The following is a 13,141-nucleotide window of genomic DNA, read 5'->3' as shown; positions in this document are numbered from 1 at the left end:
AGGATGGTCTCGATCTCCTGACCTCGTGATCCACCCGCCTCGGCCTCCCAAAGTGCTGGGATTACAGGCATGAACCACTGCGCCCAGCCTACATTTTGTATAAATATAAAAGTTATTGTATAGTACAATTACAATTACAAGTAACATATATAGATATATATGTGTGTGTGTGTGTAGATGCATATGCCATTTGGAAAAAGTATTCCAAGATGCCAGTATTGACTGTCTCTGGCTTATGCATTCATGGGGTGCTCTTTGCTAGGTGCCTAAGTAGCTCTTTCACATTTCAAAAAGTCTCGTGTTACTTTGTTACTGAACTTTATCAGTACTACCCTACTTAAAACTGTAACTTGTAAGTTTCCCAACTTTTTTCTTTTTCTATAGTGCTTATCATTTTCTAATATAGCACATACTCTAATTATGATGTCAAATATTTATTGCCTGTCTTTTCCTGCTATAATCAGAACCCCATGCGTGAAGGGTATCTAAAAATTTTGTTCAACCAAGTATCCCCAAACTCCTGAAACAGTCCTGATATAGAGATATTGCTCAGTAAATATTTTCTTAATACATAAATGTGCATTTTTATTCTTTATACATTTTTATTGTATTATGTATTTTGCAATAAGCACTTATTACTATATTTCAGAGGAAAATATCACAGCATTTTTTCGCTTTAGTACAACCTTGTGTAAAATCAGAAGGAAATAATAGGTTCGAAAGGAAACCATCATTTCGTTGGGGCCACTTATAGAGGCAGGCACTAGGATTGAAAATGGTCTTTGACACTCACGTATCCTCATTTTCTCCTTGCAACGCCATCTTCAGAGAGTCTGCAGGGCTTTTCTGGAGCTGAATGGACAGGGCAGTTTCTCTGTTCCAGGTTGTCTAGTGGTTATAGGACTGGAGAGGGTGAGCAGTGATGTCTATCTAGATTTCATGGACAGAGGTTACTTAGGTAGCTGGGTTGTGACTTTCTAGGCATTCGGGAAAGGAAGTTGGGGAAATCGAAGCCTAACATGACACTAACAAGTTTAATGTGGTATGAGAGTAGGTCCCATGCCAATTTCTAAACATCTTCCTGCTTCAGCTGATTTTTAAGCCCAGAGTCAGCCCCTTATTCATTTCCCCCTGGAGAAGTCATGCCCTGGAAGTCAATGTATGAGGAGACAATGGCATATAACAAACCTGGATAAACTTAATTTATTCTGATAACATTTTCTTAAAGCAGCTGCTGAATATACTTTATTGGAAAATGCTTCTGAGATTCCCACTGTGAAGGAAAATGAGTTGAAAGTATATGTAAATTAGCAAAATAGAGAGGTCACCATAATCTCTGGAAAACATGTTATTTTTCAATCAGATAACTTTGTCCAATTCTGATATTTTTGTCTAACCACAAAATGAAATTATGAATCAGACTGCAGCAGGTGAATGTGGTTGCTGTGATTGGCAGTTGAAATCAAGGCAAAAAGAGCTCTCCAAGAGTTGTGCATGATGAAAATCAGGCCTGTTGTTTTTCTTTCTCTTTTTTAAAAGTGTGAAGTAGCCCAAGTGCTCCTAGAGACAGACATATCTTTAAAAATCTTAACTCCAAACCTGTGTCTAGATTGCAGATGAATAGTTAATTAAAGACTGGAAATTGTTTCAATGGCACTAATGAACAGTATTCTCCGCAATCAGCACCAGGCCTTATTAAGCTTATCAGTAATGACTTCTAAGAACAGAAGAAATGGTTTCTACAACTAACCTGTGAAATAGCAAAAAAGAAAGAAAGAAAGAAAGAAAGAAAGAAAGAAAGAAAGAAAGAAAGAAAGAAAGAAAGAAAGAAAGAAAGAAAGAAAGAAAGAAAGAAAAGCAGCTGGTGTCTTTGGCTTGTTTAGCGTAGTTTGTAGCCTAGAGTATTTTGCACTCCCACTCCTGGCAGACCTCAGAATGTAGAGGACTCCGTCCGGTCCAGCTGGCCCCTTGACACTATACAACCCCTGGATCATGATAAGAAAGACAGATTTTTTTTTTTAGAAGAGTTCCACATCAGATGAACTTCGAATTGTGAACTCTGGTGAATCTTTAAGAGCAGATTAATTGGCCTGAAAGATGCTGAGTACCTAGTATTGTAGAGTAAATTTGGGTGTAGTGGCTGAGAGCACCAGTTTCAGAGGCCAGAAGATCTAGGTTCAAGTTTTGTGATATAGAGTAAGTCACTTAACTTGTGGGAGCCTCTGTTTCTCATATAAGATGGAAATAAATTTGCTTATGCCATAGGGTTCTCTTTTGGAAATACGAGCTACCTTACATAAAGTGCTTAACAGAGTTAGTAATCAACAGATCGGGTATGAATATCCCAGAAAATATTGTAATTCTGTTATTCAGAGACACTGCCAGGACAAGAAGATACTTCACAGCCCAACTCAATTTGATGTAACTTTTCATAAGTGTTATATTTTTAAGAAAGTTCCACCGTTTTCCTTGGATTAAAAAAAAAATGCTTTCCACCAGGTTTCTAATTCCAGTGGTTTCTATGGAAGAACACACATGGAAACCTCTCACTGAGCCCTCGGTGGTCCCTGCAGCATCACCTGTCCTTTGCTAGTTCAAAGAACAGTCAACAAAGCAGATCACTCTTTCTCTTCTCCCACCTTACGCATTGTACAGTCTCATAAAGTACACAGTTTGTAAACCTCTGGTGTGATTATTTTAGCTCACAAAAGAAGCAAAGTCTGGGAGAACAGGATTTAGGCAACCATTTGAGGGCAACTTCCTGAGTGCCACGCCTCCTGAGCTTTCTTTACAAATCACATCTCATTTTCAGTTTTTGTTCTGTGCAACTGCTGCTAAAGATATATATCACAATTTCTTCCATTGTTACTGTCTGAAAAACCACATTTTCAGCAAAAAGCCAATCTCTGTATCTGTGTTTTCAAAGTGACAAGATATAGCATCATGTTGATTTCTTCAGGGAATACTTTTGGAAGTGTTATAAATCCTTGGAGGCTACTAGGATATTTCTTTCCTTACAGCTCTGTCACACACACACTTTTACACACACACACACACACACTTTTCCAGCTTGGTTAGGCAACAGTAGAAATCTTGGACCATTTTGAGACTTCTTACAAGTTTCTTTCTTTCTCTCTCTTTTTGTTTTATAAGTCCGCCCAGATGGCCTCTGGGGACCAGAGTGCTGGTTCTCCTCTGCACCCTGTGAAAATGGAGGTCAGTGCAACAACAACAACAACAACAAAAAAAAACTGGAAATTGTGACTGCACTCCTGGTTACACAGGAAAATCCTGTACCATATGTAAGTCATAAACCTAGACAAAACAACCAACAAAGTTAATAAAACTGTTAGAGTTAAAAATGCTTTTGTTTTCCTGCTATACAAGATGCTGCTATGTTAGGATGCATGTTCCCACTATTTATTGTTGTGTAACAAACTACCTCAATACTTTGTGGCTTAAAACAATGATTTAATATTTCCCTTAATTCTATGGGTTGATGAGGCGATTATACTACTGGCGTCCCCTGGGGTCACTCACATGACTGCTTTGGCTGGTAGATATTTGAGAACAGACTGGGCATGGCTGGGCTGCTCAACCAGGGAACTTGCCCTTTCCTCCACAAAACATTTCCACAAGGTTAACTTGGACTTTCCCATAGCATGACAGTTTTAAGATAATAAAGAAGGAGCATTCCAAAAGTGTGCAAGCAAAAGCTATGTGAGGTGGAAAAGCCTTGCCTCAGAAGCCACACATTGTCACTTTTACCACATTCTATTGGTTAAAGTAAGTCATGGGGCAAGCCAAGTTCAGGGGGAGGAGAAAGAGATTCTACCTACTGAAGAGAAGAGTAGCAGAAGCCCATTGCAAAAGACCTGCAAGTTGAGAGATATGGTTGCAGACATTTTTGGAAGCAATCTATCATCTATCGTAGTATGCTATTCAAATTTATACTGAAAGCAGCACTTTAAGAACCTACTAGACTAGAATTATCTCAGATGGAAGCAGATTAGAGACTGATAAAAAGTGATTAGCTACACCGAACTAGTTTCAAGGACACGGTAGAACTGCTATCCTGCTGTGCCCTTTTCTGGTTGTGATTCTTTATAAATTGTGCTAACCCTGCCTGTATCACCTTCTCTACTCCATTGACAATGAAACACAGTGACTTGAGAACATGCAGAAAGCTATAGGCTGGATAGTAATGATGCTATTTTTTTTTAACATTACTATTTCAAATTTGTCTAATAAAGATTAGCAAACATTTGTGATTATCATTTTATGAAGTGTGAACAGTGATTTGAATTAGCTTTCAGTGCTTGGACCTTTCCATTAATCAACAAATATATAATATCAGAAACAGCATATATAAAATGTAAGCAAATAGTATTTAGCACTGAACTAATCATATGATCACTTTGGGAAATATTGCTGCCCCTAAGGAGAACCCTCAGGCAAAAGTTATAGGACTAGATCTTTTATGACTTTCTGTATATAGCAAGACTCTTTATTTTAGAACTGTTATTCTGGCACTTTTGACAAGCATTTCAAACAGTAGAATAGTTTACTGGAGAAGCAGTTGGCTATCCCTAACCTACTTGTTTGCTTCAAAAAAAAAAAAAGCTGCTTAAAGGTAAGAATTTACATATTCAAAAGGTAGTTACTTGCTATTTCCACAGTGAAGTGACATTTTCTCTTGTCCAACTCAACTTTAATGGAATAATTATTAAACGGATAGTGATAAAGTTTACACTGTTCCAATTGTCAAGCGATATAAATAGACTATTTAAAAACAAGTGAAGAAAAAGATAAACTCCTCATTCTTTAAAATATTAATTTTAATAGTTATGTTACAGTTCTTTCCTTCTATGACTTCAAATCCCAGAAAAACATTTCATGATAGTCCTGAGAGATTTGTTAGTGATAAGTAATACTATTTACTTTCTATTGGCAATTTGATAATGATACATGTATTGAATACAATACGCAAAAATATTCCCTGACTCCCAGTCCAGTCCAATTTTAGTATTACATGCTATTATCTGATTTTACACACACAGACACAAACACAAATTATATAATCACCATAATAAGATATTTAGGAAAATGAATGGAACCAAACGATAGAATTCATTAAAAATGCTTCACGCGTACTTCACAAAGAATGTGTGTGGCATTTTAAAAGTGGCTTATATTTGAAGAAAAGCATACAACATTTCTCTAAATATTCTGTTATGGTGCTCACAGAATTTTAAAACCTAGTTACTCTGCATAATGAACTGTAAAAATACTCATAGGCTATGTAAGTAATATATTTCAGAGGCAGGGAAGACCAAAAAGCTATGTTTAAATATAATGGCTTTTTAATAAATCCTGTTGTTTGGAAGTTATAAATACAAATACTTGGGGAGAATCTTTTTAAATATTTTATTTCACTGTATTAAAAAAATCCTCTGGATTATGGTAGATTGGTTTTTTGTTGCTGTTTTTTGTTTTTGCCTCCTAAACAGTATGTGTATGGTGTGGTATGGCCATGGGAGCGGAATCACAGGCAGTCTCACACCCTTCACAAGAATGTATCATCTCTGTGAAGGACAGTCAAATCTTATATGTCAGGCCTTTTAGCAACTAATCAGAGAAGGGCTCCTAGCCTTTTCTTTATCCCAGCATTATTTATAACAAAAAAAAAAAGCTTAAAGTAGAAACAACCTTAATACCCACTAGATGGAGAATGATTGAGCAAATTATATAACATATCACCGGACTCTTCTGAGGCCATTAAGTATCATGTTTTAGAAGAATATGTAATGTCAGAAAAATTGACATTGAGTTGATGTTAAAAGCTATATGTAGAGAATGACTCAAATTTGTAAAAACATGTACCTATGTATGTATATGGGAAATTGTAGAAGAGAGGACAGCAGTTTTTAAACAGTGGCCATCTCTAGATGGTGGGACTATGGGTGAATATTTTTCTCCTTTATACGTTTCTGTCTTTTTCATATTTACTAGTTTACTACTTTTTCCTTAGCAATCAGAGAAAAAAATGGCATCATCTTTAGACCAATTGTTGACTAAATATCCAAGAAAAATAGTTACCTATTCTTAAAGTATTCTCTGTTGGCCTAAACTGTTCCCATAATAGTGAAGATATTTTTTCCTTCAGTCATATTCAACTTACTGTTTTTTTAATTTAAGACCTTTTTCTCCTATTGTGAATATTAACCATAGCTCATCAGCACTACCCAAATTCTTGAAAAATAAACACCTAAAAGAACATAGTAACATTTCCTCTGAACATTTTATTTCTGTTTCTTCAGAAACTTCATTTTCTATTCCTTAGTCATTTAGTGATTACTTTTATTTTTTAGGAGCACTTACAAAACAGTCCCCTTTACTACTAAAGGAGAGAAAATTAGAATGGAGAAAAGACATGGGAAGGGAGATACTAATTCCAAATACATCCATGCTTCAAATATTATTTGATCAAACTTCATAAAAACCATAATGAACACAGGTGTAAGCCTTCCTCAGTGCTAAGCTGGCAAATGTTTAACAGGCTCTGTGAAAGATGAAAGCACTGGGTTTTAGTGTTTGCCTATTTCCAAGGTATAATACTCCTACAGTGGTGATTTCAAATGCCTTCCAAAATTCCTGAAAATGTAACAATTGGCTTTCCCGAGCTGGTAGTTACGGATCCAGCATACCATTGACTGGCAAATATTGATGTATTCTGAACACACCAAACAATTTCTTAACTTTTACTTTCTCTTTTGATATGAAGAAATTATTACTTTTCAGGTATCAGTTTTATTTTACTGTTTCTAAACAGATAACCTGATTGATCTTTTTGGTTGAATGAACCAACAAATAGTTCCAACCAACACAAATTTGCTATTTAGATAGTCTATTTTATTTTTAAGACAAAAATCAATTATTTGGCTAAATGGATTAAAGATTCAAAAAACAGACAAAAGAAGGTATCGAATTGCTTTATGTGTAAACACAGCCTCCTCATCTTTTACTCTAGAATTCGTACAGTTGAGGTTTTGACTCAATCTAGAGAATCCTTTAACAACCTCTAAGCTGTTTTCCAACTTCTTCTACAACACCCAGCACGAATGAGGGCTGGCATTTCCTTAATTACACACTTTTGTTTAAAAAAAAAAAAAAAAAGAAGAAGAAGAAGAAGAAAAGACAGTTATCAGTTATCTAAGGTAGAAATAAAAGAGTATGTGTAAAGGTGTAAAGCAAGGCAAAACAGCAAACAAGTTTTAAAAATTAGAAAAGCAATTAAAGTCTTAAGTATTACCAAACACAAAGAGCTAAGGTACAACAAGATACTTTCTCCTCTCTGAAACAATTGTAAATCAGATTTTTAAAGTTGCTGTAAAATAAATTGTATATAAATAATACATCTCCTGTCCTTTCCCACAGTGAGATGCATTTCCCTTACCAATCTGGCTCTCAGCAGGTGGTCCAGCCTGATGAAGTACAAGCAAAATGTCAGCTCCCACAGAGAAGTGCGACAGAGGCGACAGTGCAGCACTGACAGGCCTTTCAAAAAGCTATTGTGCAAATTCAGTTTTAAAATAGGGATGTGGTTGAGGACTGATGGGTATTTCATTACCAATGCGTTCATCTCCCCATCGTCCAAGAGAATGAGAGCGGGTCATAGTACAGCTGATACAAAGCCATTAAGTTGAGTAAAGGTGGATTTGGTCTTTAGAAGATTTGTCTTCCTATCTGTATTTTCGAGAAGTTAGTATTCAAATTAGCTGTCATTTTTAGAACATACCTACTAAAGAGGGGTCAAGAATTGTTCTTTTTTTCTACTTGATTACCTGCCGGTGTCTCAAGTAGATCATTAAAAACAAAGTTAATCTTGTCATTACTTTATAAACCTCACTGAGCTACTGATACTGTTCATAATGAAGTCTATAGCACTAAAGACCCATCACCAGCCTGTCTCTAGCCAGCTTTTGACCATGCTCACCTATACCCTACATATTTTAGTCATTCCCCCAACATCATGTACATTTAAACCATGGTGCCATTGTTCATTGGTCTTTCCTGTAATACATGTTTTCTTCTTCCATTTTTATTGCCTCAAGCATTTATTCCTCAAGCATTTTTATTTTCAAGTATATGTAAACAAACAAAATTCTACAGCATTTCCTTCCATAGCAGCACCAACCGTATTGTATTATAATTAGTTGCCTGCTATTAAGACTATTTATCATTAATTTTTGTACACCCCTTTTCAATATACAAGGGGTACTCAATAAAGATTTGCTAGGTTCAATCAAAGAACATTTTTGACAACTTAATATTCCATCGAAATAATTTACTGAGTTAAAAAAAAAAACTTGCAAAACACAGCGTTTATGATACTGAAAAATACCCAGTAGCCAATACTCATTAAACTGGATTGAATTACTCATCCTTTTAAGATAGCAAGAGGAAATCAAGAAAGCTGTATCACCACAGCTTTATTGGTCTCTACTCCATTTCTGAAAACACTTTTCATAGAAAGATTTTTCAATGGATTAGAAGACTAACATCAAACAATGATGATTCCTTAACTTCATCTCAAGAGTCCAGATTTATTTCCTCCTATACTCACTTTCAATGTATGCAACCATTTCTTTTAAATACAACAGAGTTACCTCAGAAAAGTGAACAAATCTCGGCCGGGCGCGGTGGCTCACACCTGTAATCCCAGCACTTTGGGAGGCCTAGGTGGGTGGATCACTTGAGGTCAGGAGTTCAAGACCAGCCTGGCCAACATGGTGAAACCCATCTCTACTAAAAATACAAAAATTAGCTGGGCCTGGTGGCACACACCTGTAATCCCAGCTACTCAGGAGGCTGAGGCATGAGAATCACTTGAACCCGAGAGGCAGAGGTGGCAGTGAGCTGAGATTGCACCATTGCACTCCAGCCTGGGCGACAGAGTGAGACTCCATCTCAGAAAAAAAAAAAAAAAAGAAAAAGAAAAGTGAATAAATGTCTCTGACTTTTAGTGTCTGTATATAAAAGGAAAGAGTACAACTATATAATTATATATAATATATAATTCAATGTATAGAGAATAATAACATTATGTAGTAAGTAGAGACATGCTGTATAGTGATGTGTTACTCAAAGCTCATGCTGAGTGTCTACTCTGTATTACACACTGTGTTTTGTGTTTTCCATCTGCATGCTCACTTAAACTTCAGAACAACTAGCTGAATTTGGTACTATTCTCACCCCCATTTCATGAATGAGGAGGCTGTATCTAGGAAGAATTAAGTAATTTGTCTGAAGTAATGTAATTAATAATTGAGGACTAGATAATCAGTAAAGTACATACCAATCTTATGTATCTATCTAATGAGACAGTGCTTGCTAATATTAATTTTGTAGCTGCCTGCTTATAAAATTGAGAGAAAATAAAGGAATTTAAGATTCCATGGAAAAAACCTAAGCAGTCCAGAAATTTCATTAAGGTTGTTTTATTTTTGGCCCCACCTTTGCAGATTGCAAAAATCATTGCTGACATATCCAAAAGCATTGTTGAAATGTCAAATGCTATAATACCCCATACTCAGTTTAATGGTGGAGGGATGTTGCTTTTGTTTTGTTTTGTTTTGTTTGTTTGTTTGGTCCTTATATAGCATATCCAACCGATTTCTACAACCTAAGTTTCCTGGTACACCGCATTAGTAATGGCATTTCCCAGTGGGACCTTGATATCAGCCAATGTCCCTACCTGTCCAACTGGACTAAGCCTGATAACAGATGCTGTACATCAGAAGTTAATTATAGGGTCAGGCACGGTGGCTCACACTTGTAATCTCAGCACTTTGGGAGGCCAAGGCGGGTAAATTACCTGAGGTCAGGAGTTTGAGACCAGCCTGGCCAACATGGTGAAACCCTGTCTCCACTAAAAATATCAAAAAATTAGGCAGGCATGGTGGCGGGCGCCTGCAATCCCAGATACTCCAGAGGCTGAGGCACAAGAATTGCTTGAACCCAGGAGGTGGAGGTTGCAGTGAGCCGAGATCATGCCACTGCATTCCAGTATGGATGACAGCGTGTGATTCCATCTCAAAAACATAAAAAATCAAAAAAACAGAAGTTGATTATATATCCAGTTCATCACCTAACCTAAGGACCTAACAGATTTTCTCTACATGCTGCAGATGCTGAGTTGTCTCAGTCTTTTTTCGTTTTTAGAGGGCTACCCAATCTTGACTGTGTTTAAAAGCCTCTTTGTGTGTTGGGGTAAATATAGTTGGCTAACTGCCTACAGTAATCTGTGATTACTCTTCCTGCTTGCTTCCAGAGTCCTGAATTGAATATCTGGCAAAGCACAAAATAAATTCTTATTTCTACAAAGCAAGTCATCCAGAATGTACCCTCTAATGCACATACCTTTCATATAGATATAGACACAGACCCTTTGTGTGTTATTAGTTGAACTCACAGTCCACTGTGTTCTGCAATTTTTTATCTACTTATGTTTAAATTTTATCTACTTATGATTCATATTTACTTGTTTTTCATCATTCATTCTAGTACTATAATTTCTTAATATTCAAATATAAGGACCAATCTGACATGTAGAACTCTTTTCTCTCTAATGTGTTTCTTTTTGAATGCCACTGTGTATAAATATCGTTGTGTCTTTTGCAAGCAAACATCCTAAAAAGGTCCACATGGTGTCAATATTCCTGGGAAGTTTTCAGAGTACATTGAAGGTGAGAAAGCTCTCAGGTCATAGTACCCATTAAGTTTTAATTTTGTTACTATCTGTTGAGACTTTTGTGTACCTATTATTTGTTAGGTGTATATGGGGCGGCGGGTGGGGGTCCCCAACCCCTGGGCCACAGGTTGTTACTGGTCTGTGGCCTGTTAGAAACAGGCCTACACAGCAGGAGTTGAAAGGTGGGCAACTGATGTCTCCCATCACTCCCAGATGGGACCGTCTAATTGCAGGAAACAAGCTCACGGCTCCCACTAATTCTACATTATGCTGAGTTGTGTAATTATTTCATTATATATTACAATGTAATAACAATAGAAGTAAAGTGCACAATAAATGTAATGTGCTTAAATCTTCCCAAAACCATCCTCCCCACCCTATCCCAGACCACAGAAAAATGATCTTCCATAAAACTGGTCCCTAGTGCCAAAAAGATTGGAGACCATCACTATATGAAATACTAAAAAAGGTAAGACAACATCTTGCCCTCAAGGAATTCATGCACAATTTAATGAATGAGAAGATGTGTAAATCACTTATTTTAATTATATTTTAAAAGATATTGAAATAATAGATGTTTGATAGCAGACTGTGATTAATCCTACTAGAGGGAATACCTAAAGATTTTCTGTTGTGTGCATCCGTGTGAAGAGACTACCAAACAGGCTTTGTGTGAGCAATAAAGCTTTTTAAAGTTCGTGATATGTCCATGATGTTAGCAGAGAAGTCATCAGAGAGGCTAAGGAAGGTCATGACAAAGGTTGAAATGCCTGCTAGTCCAGTATCGAGAGCAATAGTGGAGGCGGCAAGTCCTAAACCGACAAGCAAGGGAATTGGTGGAATTTTTGTCATGTCGGTGTCATGAGAGGAACAGGAAGCTCTTTGGTCTCATTTTCAAATTGAATTTTGGGAGTAAGGAAAACTAGTGTGCATGTGCTTGTCCAGTTAGCAGGTAGACACATGTAGGTAGAGGATCCACAGAGGAAGAAGAGACCTTGTGCAAGGCCAAACTGGAAATGCTAAGTAAAAAGGTGAGAAGGAGTGCTGAAAGGGGTGTCTCGTACCCAGACTCCTGGGTACAAGGGATCCAGCTAGGGCAGCAGCTGTCAGAGGTTGTAATGGGGACTGATGGGGTAACGGCATAGAGGGGAGGTTTGATTTTCATGGTGTATGAGAAAACGTTGAGTATCTATGAACAACCTTTCACTGTTATTTATGGGGCTGGGTATAAGCAAACAAGAAGAGGGCCTGGGAGGAGAGTCTGACGAGCAAGGGGAAGGTAGCCAAGGATGGAGTGAAATACAGGGTAAGTGTCTTCCTAAGCAGTAGTAACTGCTAATGTTTTTAAGTTTGCCAGTATTGATAGAGGACTTATCTGTAATACAGAGCTGGAAGGCCCCAATTGGAGATGAAGAGTGAAGGAACATCGAGAAGGTGAAAGGTTACCCAGGGGAATTCCAGTGGGTCTTTGCCGAGAAGTACATAAAGGAGCGGCCACAGCAATAGTAGTTTGTGTTGTGAGGGGTCCAAATATGGGGAGAGTAGAGTTGATATAAGAAGAAACGTTTTTTAAATAAGTGCGAAGAAGGGCGGCAGCTTGCTGATGTGAAATGTCTGGGGAGGTCTTGCTGGACCTGTCTAGGAAGTAAAAAAGTTCTTCAGGAGGGTAAATGTGAGGGCTGTTAAAGGAAGTTCGGAGGTATAGGGAGACAGAAGATGCTGCCCAGTCTGTATGTAAGGCAGGCAGCTGTGTAGGCACAGAAAGAAAAGGAAAGGCAAAGACAACAGTTGTTTGCTAAGGAGGGATTAGAAATGACTAGGAAAGAGTGAGTGAGATTTATAGTGTGGTGGAGATAGCTGGGGAGAGGTAGAGGGTGGCATAAGAATGGCAATGAGAATAGGAGTGAGTATAAAAGTAAAGAATAGAACTTCATCAGGGTGAAAGTATTGGAGGGTGCCCTGCCAGCAAAGATTATCTATCCACTCCAAGAGGGAGTCAAGAGTGGCGGTTTGGGGATAGCACCAGGAGATATCAGCTGTGATGGCTTGGAGAAACAGTGTAAACAAGAGCAGGGCATTTATCAGTAGTTGAGAATGGTGAATAGGAGTATGACTAGACAGAAGATAGTAGGGATGACAAGTTTTTGGGGTGCAGTCCAAGTAGTGGGTGTGACTACATAAAGCCCTGTTGCAAAAAGTAGGGTAAGGATGAATAGACCTAGTAGAATGAAGAGATGTATTAGGCTAATATGGGTTATTACTGCTTTTCAGAAATGCGAGTGAGTTTAAGGGAAGTAGAGGTGAGTACTTGTGACTTCTAGGAGAAAGAGGAGAGATCAGGCTGTCTGTCTGATGGATACAGCTTTATTCTGGAATGGTGAACCCAAT

General features: G+C 37.6%; 1 long non-coding RNA gene across 1 annotated transcript in view; it reads left to right on the top strand.

Moving 5' to 3' along the window:
• The window catches only part of LOC105516739, a 9,204-nt gene extending 874 nt beyond the window's left edge, over nt 1–8,330 (top strand). Inside the window, exons 2-3 of the long non-coding RNA XR_001002536.1 lie at nt 3,163–3,302; nt 7,438–8,330. This is a non-coding gene — a long non-coding RNA (uncharacterized LOC105516739). The remainder of the gene's footprint in view (nt 1–3,162; nt 3,303–7,437) is intronic.
• Nucleotides 8,331–13,141: the final 4,811 nt, after the last annotated feature.

This window comes from Colobus angolensis, unplaced genomic scaffold (genome assembly GCF_000951035.1).
Source record: "Colobus angolensis palliatus isolate OR3802 unplaced genomic scaffold, Cang.pa_1.0 Scaffold289, whole genome shotgun sequence".
Classification (NCBI taxonomy): domain Eukaryota; kingdom Metazoa; phylum Chordata; class Mammalia; order Primates; family Cercopithecidae; genus Colobus; species Colobus angolensis.
This window is presented reverse-complemented; position numbering and strand designations above follow the sequence as displayed.